The following is a 15,350-nucleotide window of genomic DNA, read 5'->3' on the forward strand; positions in this document are numbered from 1 at the left end:
TCTTCATGATGCCAACCCCATATCATTAAGAAAAGTTAGACCATGGTACCAGTAACTAATCTCTCCCAACATACATAGTCAGATGTGTATTTTGGATTTCAGTAAAGGTGATTTTAATAAGCTTAGATATATACTAGGTAGAATTCTCATGATTAGTGAGAAGAGCTTCTGGTGGATCTACGGGGAAAGCAGGCTTAGCCCGCTCACCTGCAGCCCTGCTCACCTGCAGCCCTGGGTGGCCAGATCAGCTGCCCACATGACTACTGACTCCATCACAGAGCCAGTGGGGGCTGCATGGATTGGGGACCACGTGGCCCCTGGAAGTCCTAGGATGCCCCGTGCAAGGCCTTAGTGCATTGGGGGGGGGGCAAGACCAGCCGGGTGTCCACTTGTGTGTCGCCATGTGCCGTGGTGGCACACAAGAAAAAAAATGAGCTTAATGGAGCGCTTGCTCCATTAACCTCATTTAAGGGGAGGGGGAATTAGGCAGGCTAGCTGCCTTGGAACCACCGGGCTTGCCTGTGAGCCTGGTAGTTCCCATGATCAGTAGAAAGCGGGCTAGGCTCCCTTAGCCCACTTTCTAGTGATCGTGGGAATAGCTTCTATGGCTAGATAAACCAATGGAACCCAAAATGGATGAAAGCTCCGGAAGAAGGAGCTATTAAAGGTTTAGTCACAAAAAATTCCAAAGAGAAAGAAGAATGGGAGATATCTTTGAAAGCTAATGTAAGTGCATAAAAAGCTTAGTGATAAGAAGAAAATGGGGGGGCACCTAAAAATGGAAGAAAAGGCCACCAAGGATTAATACAGATGAGTAGATCAGACTTCCAGGAAGGGTGTCAAGAAATCTAGAACCTAGAATGAGCTGAGGCTAGTAAGGGATTCAAAGAGCAACAAAAAGGGTCTTTTCCATGAAAAAAGCAAGGAAATGGTAGGCTTGCTGCTCAGGAAGGATGAGGAAATATGAGTGGCAGACTCCGAACCCAAATAAGTCCAAGTATAGATAGGGAGTTGGGGTTGGTCCAAGGAACGGAGGTATGAAGCAGGAAAATCATGGAGACAACATCGGGGAGACAAGGCAGTGTGAGTCAGACTAGAGGACCAGGGATAAGAAGTGGGGTAGATACCAAAAACAAGGGGTTTGGGACCAATGGAAAGAGCTACCAGGGCAGAGCAAAGGAGACACAATAGGCGGAGCCCTTCTGGACTCCCAGAGGGTCAATGAAGCAGAGGTGGAGTGGGAAGGAGTGAGTGACTGACCAAGATAGCTTACAGACAATAGAGGGTCGAGGGAAGCAGTGGAGTCCATAGGCAGTGCAGACCAACAAACATTGGGAGGACACAGCAATCCAACTCCTGGAGTGGAGTAGGAAGGGGGAGAAGGAAGATAGGAGTCAGACACAAAGACTCCCAAGTGCTTTACACTTATTGAATGTAAGCAAGTGTAAAGTGATGCACACTGGAGCAAAAAAACCCCAACTTCACATATATGCTGATGGTTTCTGAGCTGTGGATGACTGACCAGGAGAGAGATCTTGAGGTCGTGATGGACAGCTCATTGAAAGTGTCAACTCAGTGCGCGGCAGCTGTGAAAAAGACTAATGCTATGATAAGAATCATTAGGAATGGAATATCATAATACCCTTAAACAGATGTGGTGTGGCAACATCTGGAGAAGTCACCGTATCTTATGAAGGATATTGTAGAAATGGAAAAGGTGCAGAAGAGGGCAACCAAGATGATCACGGGCCTGGAGCACCTTCCTTATGAGACTAGGCTACAGCATCTGGGGCTCTTTACCTTGGAAAAGAGGCGACTAACGGGAGACATGATCGAAGTGTATAAAATTATGCATGGAATGGAGAGAGTAGACAGAGATAAATTTTTCTCCCTCTCTCACAACACTAGAATGAGGGGTCTCCCCATGAAACTGAAGGTTGGGAAATTTAGGAACGACAAGAAGAAGTAATTTGTCACACAGTGCATAATTAATCTATGGAATTATTTGCCATGGGATGTGGTGATGGCCACCAGCTTGGATGGCTTTAAAAGGGGCTTAGACAGATTTATGGTGGACAGGTCTATCAATGGCTACTAGTCTGGTGGCTGTGGGCCACCTCCAGCCTCAGAGGCACGATGCCTCTCAATACCAGTTGTATGGGGAGCTACAGCAGGAAAGAAGGCATGCACATACCTCTTGCCTGCGGGTTCCCCAGAGGGTTCTGGTGGACCACAGTGTGAAACAGGATGCTGGACTAGATGGGCCTTATGCCTGATACAGCAGGGCTGTTCTTATGTTCTTACCTGAAAAGACTCAGGTCCAAGATCCAGGCTGGTTCCATAGGATTTCCAGCAGGGTCAATTTGAGAAAGAAGCCCAAACAGGAAAGCTAGGCCTGAAATTGAGGGGAGAAGGAGACAGACAGCTTCTTGGCCAGATGGGGGAGAAGACTAACAGGCAGTGTTACTCTGAACAAAGCCAGGGAGCCAGGATAGACTGAGCCCATCTGGCTCCCCAGAGGGTCGGTGGAACAGATTTTGAGAGGAAAAAGTGGGGATGAGGGCTGACAAGGACAGATCACACATGGCCAAGGGTCAAGGGAAACAGCGAAAGGCATAGACACAGCAGGCCAACTCCTGGAGGAGAGTTGGAGAAGAAGAGGAAGACAGGGAAGCAGACATCCCACAACCTGGAGAGACTTAGGCACCAAACCCAGATTGGTCCTGCTGGACTTCCAGAAGGAGTGGGTCAGTTTTAGAGCAGGAAGCCTGGACAGTCTTGGGAAGAACTAGACAGAAGGTGGGAGCAGGGAAGAGGAGAAGTGGGGAGAAGAAACGGCCCCTTGCTCATGCTGGCTAAAAGGTGATTTGGCTTTCTGGCTCTGGTTTTGCCCTTTGGGGCTTGTGAATGGAAGAGAGAGAGAGAGAGAGAGAGAGAGAGAGAGAGAGAGAGAGAGAGAGAGAGAGAGAGAGAGAGAGAGATCCTTGGATTGCCAGGTGAGTACCAGGAGTGAAAGGGAGAACCACTTTGTTTAAAGGGAGTTTAAGTCAGAAGAACTAAGGTTCATTAAGATTTAAAGGAATCAGACTAGAAGCTGCTGGCACGGGGAATTTTCCTACTTGAGGAAATTCCTGGTCCCAATCCAGCTAATTACATCTTAAAACTCATACACATACATTTACAGATTGTGGCAATGTTTTGTAATTCTTCATGATTTCAGCAAAACCTTTGACAAAATTCCCCATGATACTTTGGTTAGCAAAGTAATCAAAGGAGGGTAGATGAAAATACTATCTGGTGGATTCAGAACTGGTTGGAAAACCATACTTAAACTGTGTTAATCAAGGACTGGGGATGTGCACAAAACCAGATTTCCTGGTTCAGATCAAGTCCAAACTGGGCTCTAACTAATCCAGGTATGTTTGGTTTTGGCACCCTGAATGACAGACCCAGCTCGGCATGAATTCAAGCTGGTTCAGGCCCAATTCGGGGGTGCCAGGGATGGGTTTTGTTGTTGTTTCAAAAAATGGCAGACTTAATGCCTCCAAGATCTCGGGGGATGCTGCTGGCAACGGGGGGGGGGGGTGTTCCGGCAATTCCTCCTCCACCCGCTGGACTCCCCTTTTCTTCTCCGCACCATTTCAGCCCATTTTCAGGCTGTAGTAGACATTACTGAGGAGGCCATGCAAATGTCCCAGGGTGCACGTGCAGTGGCCTCCAAAATGGCCACCGCCACCTCAGAAAGGGCTGAAATGGTATTGCGGGACACAAAATGCAAGAAGAGGGGGCAGCTCACATTACTGGTGTGCCAAGTCGATGGTCTTGTATAAGTAGAGACCAAAAAAAGAAAAAGAAAAAGAAAAATTTAAAAGGATCAATTCACATCAAAGCATATTTCAGAGTCAAAAGACCTAGGAGAAGAGAGCCCTTGTAAATGCAGGCTATATGTAAAGTGTGTGTGGGGTTTTATGTAGGTGATGGTATTGCAAGTCAATGGTAGAGTTGCAAGTTGGCAATCTTGCGGGAGACCCCCTAAAAACAAGTTTAATTTTTTAAAAAAACAACATATTTTTTATTCATTAAAATGAGAGTTTTGATGGATAATTATGTGCTGTTGGGGAGCAGGTGTGGCATCCTGCCTACTACAAAAAGCCATTGGCCAGAAGGGACCTGAGAAAGACCTGGGACCAGAGGCGTAACTATAGGGGGGGCAGGGGGGGCACGTGCCCCGGGCGCCATCTTTTCTGGTCACGTTGGGGGTGCCGCCATGACCATTTTTTTAAAAAAAAAATTTAAATTTTTTGTTAATACAAATGTTTCCTGCTCAGTGCAGCAGTGCTGCAGCAGTCAAGGGAGCGTGTCAGTGCCCCCTTCCCCACGAGCGGTCCCTTCCGTGCCGCCTGCACACACCCCCCGCATTGCTTTGCTGGCGCCTGGCTTGGTGGCGGCAGCGAGCACTTGTGAGGAAAAACCTAAGTATAATGTAGTATGTGGGGGGGGGGCGGGGGGCACGGTGGGGGGGCGCCATTTCACTGCTTGCCCCAGGCACCGATTTCCCTAGTTACGCCTCTGGCTTGGACCGGGAGCAAGTGGAACAGTTCATGGAAAAAAATAGCTGATGAAGGGACACCGTATCAAAGCAGCCCTATGTGAATGAACACCCCCAGAACTGTTATAGCAATAGCAATAGCACTTACATTTATATAACGCTCTATAGCTGGAAGCTCTCTAAGCGGTTTACAATGATTTAGCATATTGCCCCCCAACATTCTGGGTACTCATTTTACCGACCTCGGAAGGATGGAAGGCTGAGTCAACCTTATTATTTCAGCTTCAGGCTGCAGTTTCTGTGCGGCTTCTATGTGACTAATGATTAGTTGCGTAATCCTGCAATTAAACCTGCCACCTGGGAATGGCCCTGTTAAATCTATTTGAAATCCACATTCTTAATTCTATTTGGCGTTGAAAACTGTGGCTTTAAGAGTTCTGCTCTTGAGTCACCTAAATTTATTGCCCTACAGCCATAAAATTCATAACCTCAAAACATTTCTGTAAATGCCAAGGGCTTCTGCAGTAATCTCCCATTAAGTTTGATACTGGATAATCCAGACAAAACAGCACTTGAGAAATACTGAAAACAAATTATAAAGAGTATGGTGATGTACTTAAAAAGCAAAGGTGTGACTAATGAGAACACTTCTAAACCAATTGAGATACAGAGAATGCAATGAAAACTAAGGAATGTGGTCCCAATCCTCAAAATCAATAGTTCCAGAATACATCTAGTAGCCAAAGGGACTCTCTCAATAAATGGTATGAGAATTTCAGCGTACAAATCTAACAATGGGAAGGGCTTAAAGCTTGATTGTTAAATAAAAAGGCTCTGAAGATCCATGCCATATTATAAATTCAATGAAATATGATGAAACCTATTTCTGGTAAGAGTGATGGGCTGAATCTTTACATAAGAACATAAGAACAGCCCTGCTGGATCAGGCTTAAGGCCCATCTAGTCCAGCATCCTGTTTCGCACAGTGGCCCACCAGATGCCGCTGGAAGCCACAGGCAGGAGTTGAGGGCGTGCCCTCTCTCCTGCCATTGCTCCCCTGCAACTGGTACTCAGAGGCACACCCTTGAGGCTGGAGGTGGCCCACAGCCCTCTGACTAGTAGCCATTGATAGACCTCTCCTCCATGAAGTCATCCAAACCCCTCTTAAAGCCATCCAGGTTGTTGGCCGTTACCACATCCTGTGGCAGAGAGTTCCACAAGTGGATCACATGTTGTGTGAAAAAGTACTTCCATTTGTTGGTCCTAGACCTCCTGGCAATCAATTTCATGGAGTGACCCCTGGTTCTAGTGTTGTGTGAGAGGGAAAAGAATCTCTCTCTCTCCACTTTCTCCACGCCATGCATGATTTTATAGACCTCTATCATGTCTCCCCGCAGTAGTCTTTTTTCTAAACTAAAAAGCCCCAGGTGTTGTACTCTTGCCTCATAAGAAAGGTGCTCTAGGCCCCTGATCATCTTGGTTGCCCTCTTCTGTACCTTCTCCAGTTCAACAATGTCCTTTTTAAGATGTGGTGACCAGAATTTTACACAGTACTCCAAGTGTGGTTGCACCATAGTTTTGTATAAGGGCATTATAATGTTAGCCGTTTTATTTTCAATCCCCTTCCTAATGATCCCTAGCATGGAATTGGCCTTTTTCACAGCTGCCGCACATTGAATAGACACTTTCAACGAGCTGTCAACCACAACCCCAAGATCCCTTTCCTGGTCCGTCACCGACAGCTCCGATCCCATCAGCATATACTTGAAGTTGGGGTTTTTCGTCCCAATGTGCATCACTTTACACTTGCTAACATTGAACCGCATTTGCCATTTTGTCGCCCACTCCCCCACTTTGGAGAGATCCTTTTGGAGCTGCTCACAATCCGTTTTGGATTTCACTACCCGGAAGAGTTTGGTATCATCTGCAAAATTGGCCACATCGCTGCTTACCCCTGCTTCTAGATCATTTATGAATAGATTTAAAAGCACCGGTCCCAGTACAGATCCCTGGGGGACCCCACTTCTTACTTCCCTCCATTGTGAAAACTCTCCATTTATACCTACCCTCTGTTTTCTGTCTTTCAACCAGTTAGCAATCCACACATGTACTTGTCGCTTTATTCCATGACAGCTAATTTTCCTCAGAAGTCTTTGATGAGGAACTTTGTCAAAAGCTTTTTGGAAGTCCAGGTATACGATGTCAACTGGATCACCTTGATCCACATACTTGTTGACACTCTCAAAGAAGTCCAAAAGGTTGGTGAGGCAAGATTTACCTTTGCGGAAGCCATGCTGGCTCACTCCCAGCAGGGCCTGTTCTTCTAGGTGCTTTACAATTTTATCCTTGAGGACGCTTTCCATCAATTTGCCTGGAACGGACGTTAGGCTAACCGGCCTGTAATTTCCCGGATCGCCCCTGGATCCTTTTTTGAAAATCGGTGTTACATTTGCTACTCTCCAGTCCTCTGGTACAGAGCCCGATTTCAGGGATAAGTTAAATATTTTAGCAAGGAGGTCGGCAATTTCACATTTGAGTTCTTTGAGGACTCTTGGATGGATGCCATCCGGCCCTGGTGATTTGTTAGCTTTCAGTTTTTCCAGACAGTTTAGAACATCATCCCTTGTCACTTCGATCTGACTCAGCTCTCTAGCCTCCATCCCCAAAAAGCCTGGTTCAGGAACAGGCATATGCTCAGTATCCTCTGCCGTGAAGACAGACGCAAAGAACTCATTCAGTTTCTCTGCAACCTCCATATCCTCCTTAATAATCCCTTTCACTCCCTCATTGTCTAATGGTCCAACCGCCTCCCTGGCAGGTTTCCTGCTTCTGATGTACTTAAAGAAATTTTTGTTATTCCCCTTGATACTTTTGGCTAAATGTCCCTCAAACTCTCTTTTTGCCTCCCTTATTGTCACCTTGCATTTCTTTTGCCAGAGTTTGTGTTCCTTCCTGTTCTTTTCGTTTGGACAGGCCTTCCAATTTTGGAAGGAAGTCTTCTTCCCTTTTATGGCTTCCTTGATGGTACCCGTTAGCCATGCTGGCATCCTCCTGGACTTAGTGGTACCTTTCCTCCTTTTGTGTATACAATCTAACTGGGCTTCTAGTATTGTGGTTTTGAGTAAACGCCATGCACTCTGGAGCGAAGTGACTCTCCTGATTTTCCCCTTCAGCTTTCTTTTCACCATACTCCTCATTTTGGAGAAGTTTCCTCTTTTGAAATTTAAAATGTCTGTGTTTGACATCCTTGGTGATTCTCTCCCCGCATGTATGCTTAATTTGATGGCACTGTGGTCACTGTTCCCTAAAGGGTCGATGACACTGACATCACGCACCAGGTCCTGGGTGTCACTCAGAATTAGATCCAAGGTCGCCTTCTCTCTAGTTGGTTCCACGACCAACTGTTCTAGGGCACAGTCATTTAGCGTATCTAGAAATTTGACCTCTTTGTCCTGACTTGAATGTGAATTTACCCAGTCTATGTGTGGGTAGTTGAAATCACCCATAATTATAGCCCTGCCTCTCCTTGACGCCTCCCTGATTTCCTCCTGCAACTCCCAGTCACTGTCAGAATTTTGATCCGGAGGGCGATAGCATGTCCCCAGTAGCACAATTCCTTTCCAGCCTTGTATAGTCACCCACAGGGTTTCTGTGGAGGACTCCAGTCCACCTAGGTTTTCTAGCTTGTTAGATTCTATCCCTTCTTTAACATACAGTGCTACCCCTCCTCCAAGGTGCCCCTCCCTGTCCTTCCTATAGTGTTTATACCCAGGGATAACAGTGTCCCACCGGTTCTCACTGTTCCACCATGTTTCTGTTATGCCCACTATGTCTATTTCTGCATTAGCAACCAAGCACTCCAGCTCACCCATCTTGGCTTGGAGGCTTCTGACATTGGCATACAAGCACCTATACACTGAATCTTTCCTCTGATGTATGCTATTCCTTTGACTCTTTGACCTGCTGGCACAGCCTCCCGTCTGCTCTTTATGCAGTTCTGCTCCGTCCCCATCTGTTTTATTTGAATTCTTTGCAGCCTCACACTTTAAAGGATGGCTTTTGCCAAATGGGATACTGCCCAGCTCCCATCGGCTGTTCCCCAGGTGTCATTTTAAAAGCTGCTCTGCAACCTTTCTGATTTTAAGCACCAGCAGTCTGGTTCCATCTTGGTTCAAGTGCAGCCCATCCCTTTTGTACAGGCCTTGCTTGCCCCAAAATGTGTCCCAGTGCCTAACAAATCTAAAGCCCTCCTCCCGGCACCAAAGTCTCATCCACGCATTGAAACCCCTCAGCTCTGCCTGTCTTACTGTACTTGCGCGTGGAACAGGTAGCATTTCTGAGAATGCTACCTTGGGGGTCCTGAGTTTCAAAATGCTACCTATCAGCCTAAATTTGGCTTCCAGGACCTCCTGACTGCATTACTTTGCATTACTTAAGCCTTTCTTAAGACTGCATTACTTTGCATTACTTAAGCCTCTCCCATCTCCAAAATATCACTAACCATACATGCTTATTGTGAATATGTTCAATCACTTACTTGGAGGTAATTCCTGCCTAATATTCCAGAGTTATACTGTAGTAGTAACTAATTCCAAAAGCAATCCTCATAAGACTGAGAAATATTGGGTGACATACTGCACAATGTAAAGCACGCGTTGGGACATAACATTTGAGCAGTTGCACAGGTTCAGAAAAATTGCACAGAGTTGCATAACAGTGTGGCTGTCGTATATAATGGCCACATAGTCACACAAATCCATTAGTGCAATTTTTGCAATTTTGCAACTAAGTGAGCAGTGCATTCCCCAGATATTGCATAGTCTGTCTGTCTGTCTGTGTGAGTGTGTGTTGTACTGTTCCACTCCCAACTCATCACTGTTCAAAGTCAAGTATCAATCTGAAAAGATTTGCTGGAGGCATTCTTTTCAACACAGTTTTGATTGTGAACACCAAGAGCCATTGCAAAACTAGAGGCTAACCAAGGACATCCTAAATCAACAGGGTGATATCAGTTCCAGCGTTGTCTCCTATCAGACTCCTCTTACTCTTTGAAAAAAGGTTATCTTCCAGCTCAGTAAAAAGCCTGAACTCAAAAACAATTGTTTCTACTTAATCAGCCATAAACATATTAAATAGTAATACCGGGGAAATGATTTTTGTTTTCTTTTTACAGAAGAGCACAGCTTGTGAGATCAACTCCACAAATATTTCTCTTCCTGAGCAGGCATGGAAACCTTTCTATACCTGCTCAGTCAGGAGAGATTTCTGGAGGAGGGTTATGCACCAAAGAAACTAGTAATTTCATGCCAGTGTAATGCTAGAAAAAGGCACATACATATGCAGATAATAATGGCCTGTATTAAGTCCATAGTTGTATGATGGAAGAGCGGAGGAGTCATACAAATTGAGTTGTTTAAACCTTGCCTATAATTTTGTAAACAAACTGGAGACAAATTGGCAGTAGTATGATGCATTATTCATGTTATAATTTTCTCAGAGGCCCCAATCAAATGGAGAACCCATTGTGCCAGGCATTATATGAAAACCTAGGAAGAGGGCAACTCTTTCTCCAAAAAGTACAGGATAAAGTGATATGTATTCAGAAGCACTTCCAGGAGGGCTTAGCAGCCTGAGAAAAATGGAATTCAACAACTTCGGCAAAATGTTTCTGGATTAGTGAAACTTACATCTAGGTTCAAAAAACCCCTCATATGACAAATTATACAATGAGTGACATCCTGATTAATGCTGTGCAGAAGCTTTTAACAGAAGCACGCATACGAAGCTACCCTTGGAGCTTCTGAAGAGTAGGTGCTTAAGAGTGAAAAAAAGTTCTGACTCTTCCCATGCTCTGGAAATGTAGCTTGATCATGGAAACACATCCCCAAGGGTCATGCAGCCCTCAGAGATGTGCTTCCACATGTCAAACAGCACAGAGCAGAGAAAGAGCAGTGGAAATCATTGTGCTCTTGGGCAAAAGTGCCTGCACTTCAGAAGTTCTGAGGCTAGCACAGTGTGTGTGTGCAGATGTTATGACCACAGGCAAAGCATTAGTCAGGGAGGAAAGTCGGCTTTGTGGTAGCAAGCATGAATTGTCCTCTTTACTAAGCAGGATCCATTATGGTTTGCATTTGAATGGGAGACTACATGTCTGAGAACTGTAGGAGGATAAGGCTGCTCTGGGAAGAGCATCTGCATGCTTGCATGCACAAGGTTCCAAGTTCCATCCCTGGCATATCCAAGATAGGGCTAAGAGAGACTCCTGCCTGCAACTTTGAAAAAGCTGCTGCCAGTCTGTGTAGTTAGAATTGAGCTACATGGATCAAGGTTCTGGATCAGTGGAAGGCAGCTTCCTATGCTCCCAAGGATGTCAGCCAAAAATTTTAAATGAAAGATCCACATACTCCGGGCATATTTAGCATTTTCTGCCTTTAATGTAGCATGCAACTATTTTCAGCTAGTTATAAGGGGTTGGGGTATATTTTGTTAAAGGTGTACTAAGATATTCAAGGACAGAAAGCTGCTTCTTGTTCAGTATAAATAACGTAGAATGAATCTACACTATAAAGACTTTTGTCATGAGCGAGTATGAACTGAAACCAAGCCAGAATTTAACTGTATTTAATGTTGACACTATTTGGAAATATTTGAAAACCACAACAAGGGAAATCAGGGAACTCAACACTAGTTCAAACACTGCTGATTATATTTGCAGGCATTTAAAGAATTTACTACAGAATGTATACTTCTCCAAAATGCTGATTCTCCATAGAAACTGTATTGCAACAAAAGTGCTGACAAAATCAACATTTCATATTATTGAAAAAATATTATGAGCCCTGCTCTGTGACAAAATATGATTGATGAATACTTATATTGAACATTTTTCTTTCAGTCAAATCATTTATTATGAAACGCACACTTTCATTTCTCTGTTACTCTTTGTTAAGCTTAAAAATTAAAGCAGTCAGTTCGTGACTCACATCACAATAAATTGATTTTTCACTATCTTGGGGTACATAATATGAAATTTTGTCATCTTCCTCTGTAACAAAGAAAGCTTTGTAGCCTCAGGCCTCCTGCACTCTAGTAGGCTAGACAAAAATTAGGTAGTGCCTTTAAAAGCCATTCTAGGTTCTTTTGTGTTTCTAGTGCCCAGATACACCAATGGGCTATGAGTTTTGTGAAACAGTACATAGTTGCCATACTTGTTTGACAAGCTGCCTAAGAGCAGATTATTACAATAATCTGCCTAAGAGCAGATTATTACAATGCTTCAGCTGGTCTTGCTAGAGGAGGCATGACAGGCCTCATTTCCAGATGTTTTGCATGCACAAACTTGTGTGCACATATGCATTTTGTTATAAACTACTTGCAACTTACTGACACTATGTGTATAGTATGTATTATTGTAGGGGAAGAATGGCAGTTCAGTCCCCAAATAGCAAAGCAAAAGCAGTTTGGTGAGAAATCAGCAAAGCAAGAGGTCTTCTGAAAGTTTGTTAGTATTGAAGAACTACAAGGATTTATTTAAAGAAAAGGTTACAAACAAATGTGAAAAAGCCTGCAGCTTAATTTCAGCTGTAGCTCATGGCTGAAGAGAGAGACCAAAACAAACAGCCATCTCTGGAGAGACAAAATGGAGACTAACACTGGAAGAACAAATTGGGGAGGAGTTCAGCACTTTTATCCATGACCCTAAAATTCCCCAGTAGTCACTATGAGACACTGCAGCTGAGAGCTGATGCTGACAGGATCCTATCTCCAACACTCCTCCTCTTCAGATGGTGCTGCTCTCTATAAGTCCCAACTTTTCTTTCAAGGTTTTGAAATGATTCCTGGACAACAACTTAGCTAGCACATCTGCTACCATTTGTTCACTTGGACAATACATTAATTTTACGTCCCCTCATCTCAGTGGGTTTTGGTTCATCTATGTTGAAATCCAACATCAGCTTGTGCAGCCATGCGAGGGAGCAAAAGAGAGCATGCTGCTGTCTATGTCTGTGTGAGTGATTCAGGACAGGCATTGGTCCTAGAACGGCTGCCTCTTGGTCAGACCCACAGGCCAGCCTAGAGCCATGGACACAGCGAGACTGCTGCATAGAAAGTCAAAAATTACAAGGAATAAGAAATCTCTTTAGCTACCTACAGTATACATTATGGTTCCTTTCCCCACATGATCCATATCTCTCACCCATTTATAATTTGCTCTGTCTCTCTCACCCACCTCAGAGTCTACACAAACAAGCCCCCAGTATGGTTATTATCCCTACTGTTCCTTATAACTGTGTGTTGGGGGGGGGGCGTTTTTATGACAATGGCATATGCTATTAAGTTAAGCATCCTAATAATTCACCAGCAGAATCTCTTGGGAAGGAGTTCCGGCCCTGGGGTGGGGATATCTGCTAAGGCAACAAGCTGCAGGGCTTATTCATGAATAATACCATTGAGTGAGTAAAGACCAATAATATATAGACAAGAGACTGTAGTTTTTCTCTCCCTGCAACCCCCCGCCCACCCCCACCAGGGCTTTCCAAATATCTGATCTGATCCCACCAGCAGAGGTGTATCTAGGGAAAATAGCACCTAGGGCAAGCACTGAAATTGCACCCCCTGTCCAAACATCTGACACCCATCTTTCAGATAACTTTACCATAATATCAGCTGAAAAGTACAAGTTAAGCTCGTTAATCTTTTAATATTTCATAAACTATTTAGCAGTGGATGTAGCCAGACCAAAAAATGCTGGAAAACTACAAATTTCAGTATGCTGGGGCTCATGAAATACCAAAATACTATGCGGAGGTGTACTTGGAAAACTAAACAGAAGTGCCTGTCTAATTCTCTACTATGAATTGTAGCATCACTATTACATAAGTTTTAAAAATAAATGGAGAATTTGACTTTTCCCAGATACTCTGAAAATAATTAAAGGATATGCAGAGTAAACTGTGTCACTGCTTGGAATATATTATAGTATTTCTTGCTCTCTTTCTCTCATTTTAACTATCTTTCTGAAACTCCCAATGGGCCTTAATACTAAGGATTTCACACTGATTCAAAGACAAACTCACCATTCCCCCTCCCCTTGCTGGCCTCTTAATTCACCGCCACAGCCCATCCCAGGCTGGTTTTTGGGCCTATTTGGGACTGCAAAGATCAGCGTGGTGGCCATTTTGGAGGCTGCAATGCATGCTCAAATGGCCTCTGTGAGGCCTGGCAAGGCCTAGGGCCTCGCTGGGACCATTTAAGCACATGTGGTGGCTATATATATATATATATATATATATATATATATATATATATATAGGCCGCTGAAAACAAAATGGCCACCATGCATGCTCAAATGGCCTCTGCGAGGCCTGGCATGGCCCAGGGCCTCACAGAGGCCATTTGAGCATGCGTGGTGGCCATTTTGTTTTCAGCGGCCATTTTTTAAAAAAAAATTAATTTCAAGAAATGGCACCCCCTTCAAGCGGTGCCCGGGGCACGTGCCCTGCCTGCCCTACCATAGATACACCCCTGCCCACCAGTGATCTGATATTGTGCTAACTCACTGGTCTGCATTTCAAAACTATTGACTCTACTGTATTATGCAGTTTATTAGTCCTTTAAGTCTGTATAAAGAAATGTAAATAAAAATATATAGAACCAATAAAAAGTGTAATACAGTTATACAGATGTGATTCCACTGAAGATTGCACAAATCCTAATAGGGATGGGTTGATTTAATGCCACAATCATTGTAATGACATTTTAATTCTGTCTCATGTTTTATAATCAGTTTATTGTGGTTTTTGTTCTGCATTGTTTTAAGTATGCTGCAAACCTTGAGGCTACATGTGTTAATGTGGGTATAGAAGGGTAAGGAAAAAAGCAAGCAAATAAACACAGTAGATAGTTTATTTCTTTTTTATTTATTTTTACACCTATATCCCACTTTTCCACTGAGGAGCCCACAGCATAACATCATGGTTATGTTTGTCCATCCAACAAGCCTGTGAGGTAGGTTAGGTTGAGAGATAAGTGACAGGCCCAGAGTGAAATCTGCCATGGTGCAGGTCTTGCAGAAAATAATGAACAAAGTGAAAATGCAGATATGACAGCACAGCAGTTAATTCCTACTGAGCAAAGTGAATTGATTCAAATGAGAGGACATGAAGGAGAGACAAGATAATGTGATAGCAGGAAGTTTAATGTGAATTTGATCTCCAAAAAATGTCCTACTGACAAAAGGACACTTCAGTGAACCCCTTAGTTCAGATGAAAACTGCTTCAGTATTTCAAATGGACTGTGCCAGCCACCAGGTCCATTTCCACAGCACAGCAAGCCCAACAGACATTTTTCAAAACTTTTTAATTCAACATTTAGTAAAAGTGGTCTGAAACTGCAGTGGACAGGGCTGTGCTACTCGCCAACTTCAGACCAAGCCTACTGTCAACCATGCTGGCTTTTTTCACACGACAGACAGGGAGAATGGGTGAGAGGAATTTGTGGTTGACATCTGAAAAGGAAAAGAGAAATCCATGAAGGTGCTGTTGGCCATCAGGAGTGTAACACTGTTCTGAATCACAGGCAGCTGGAAAAAAAAACAATGTCAGCAGATGCAGAAGCTGTGATTAGGAAAGAGGAAAACTTCTGGAGACATGTACTTGATAGAATTATCGATGTTACACTGACCTTGGCTATGTCTAACCTGGCATTTAAAGGTCACAGGTAACATAAGAACATATTAACAGCCCTGCTGGATCAAGCACAAGGCCCATCTAGTCCAGTATCCTGCGTCGCACAGTGGCC

This window comes from Hemicordylus capensis, chromosome 5 (genome assembly GCF_027244095.1).
Source record: "Hemicordylus capensis ecotype Gifberg chromosome 5, rHemCap1.1.pri, whole genome shotgun sequence".
NCBI classification, from domain to species: domain Eukaryota; kingdom Metazoa; phylum Chordata; class Lepidosauria; order Squamata; family Cordylidae; genus Hemicordylus; species Hemicordylus capensis.